The sequence below is a fragment of the Olea europaea genome, unplaced genomic scaffold (genome assembly GCF_002742605.1).
Source record: "Olea europaea var. sylvestris unplaced genomic scaffold, O_europaea_v1 scaffold1933, whole genome shotgun sequence".
Classification (NCBI taxonomy): domain Eukaryota; kingdom Viridiplantae; phylum Streptophyta; class Magnoliopsida; order Lamiales; family Oleaceae; genus Olea; species Olea europaea.
In genome coordinates this window covers 200928-202770 of record NW_019237161.1, presented here as the reverse complement: position 1 = coordinate 202770, position 1843 = coordinate 200928, and positions in this window count along the sequence as shown.

The window sequence follows — 1843 nt, the reverse complement described above, 5'->3', positions numbered from 1 at the left end:
TTAAGGTACTTGTATTGTTGGTACACCAAGGTCACACCTTAAATTTCAGACTCGAGTTGAACTTAAAAAGTCAGACCCTCAAAATCGTAGTGGGCATTCATTTTTTTTTTCTTCATAAGAATTTTCAGGAAATTGAAAAAATATATAAAGCTCCGTGGTTTGTTGAGGAACTTAAAAAGTTCTTATCTTTATTTGTTTTCAAGATTGTGTCTCCTTTAAAGGAATATATGAATTGTATTTATATTCCCAATTAGGTCAAAATTCGAGCCACAAGGTGAAATCAGAAGTTGAGTCAAAGTAGGAAAGCCATATCTAGAATCTCGACTTGAAATGCCCATGCGATTTCATGGTCAAAGAAATTGCAATCGCATGCAAGGAGGGGTTGACGTTGCTAATTACAATTATTGCTTGCTTGAGATTGTACTATGCTATACTTGCGAATTGTGATGACAAGGTGTACTCTTATTCCCCTTGTGCAAGTTTGTCCTTTATTCCATTTTTGTTGTTTATCTTTATCCTCCTTAATAGCATTGAAGGTCCTTCAACTTTCAAACTAGATAGAATTTTGTCCTCGATTTCTAGATTTTGGTCTCTCTCTCAATCATAATTGCTTGATTCTCGTTCCTTTTATCCCCAACAATGAATATCGGAATTTTTTTTGCTAAAACTATCACTAATCACACAAAATTAAATATCAAAGCTCGTCCTCCCAAATATCCAATTTTGATCTTTCAAACAAGTGTAAAATCATATTTTATCATAAATCTTACGAAATTGTTGTATTGAATTTACATACTTCACAGTTACAATTCAAAGAAGATTATAGCCAATTCATCAAACTTCTAATGCTTCAATCAAATCAAATGTACTTGTCAAACTAAATCTTGATTCAAGGTTAGAATCTGGACAGAAACCATATTTCCGTTCTCCAAACTAATTACTCGACTGACTCGGGAATTCCATCCAGTTTGAGGACAGTTGCCATTCCTTTGTTGGGTTGAAGAAAGTCAAGAAAGCACGCCCTCAAAGATGAAATCGTCAAAATCAAACCTCCATTGTCAAATGAAGAAATTTATACGCGGCGACCGTACCCCATTTGATCCCCTATTACAATTCTCCACGTGTCCCATATTCACTGGCTTATTCTGAGTCTGCGAATCATAACTTGTGGCTCCTCTTCCTCCATCTTCAAAAACCAAAATTGATATTATTTCCCTGCAGAAAAAAAAACCCTCTTTCTCTCTAAATAAATTGAAAACAAATAACCCATTTTAACGAGAACACACCTCGTTGCCTTTGTTTTAGGTATCGGAAGATCACGTTCGTGCTCCTTATCAGTCATCAAGCTCGAAAAATCTGCAGGTACGATTTTTGGTAGCATCATTGGCGCCGTCTGTGGGAAACGCTACCAAAAGCCATGGTGAACACACGTTCAGGTCTTCCACCAGCAAGCTCATCCGCTCCAAACCAACCCCCTCCTGAGGATATCCCTGTTCCTCAAGAGGAATCATCAGAAGTGCCAGAACCCCAGCCGGTAGTTGTCACTGCTGGAGCCTTTGAAGAGCTCAGACAATAGGTCGCCACACTGACTTAGCTGCTAAGTTAAAGAAATTCGCATCCGCCACCCACACCAGCACCCCATGGGGGTTTTATGGCTGATGCTCATGAGGGGGAATGTAAAAATTTTCTGGTACATTCGCTTTTATGTTGTAAAAAAGCTTTGGTTCTTGAAATGGATTCTACCGATGGAGTTAATCAACCATTCTGATATGGTTTACGAGAATAGAAATGTAAAATATTATAAAATTCGTATTTATTGTTCTGATACGGCTTATTATTCTGT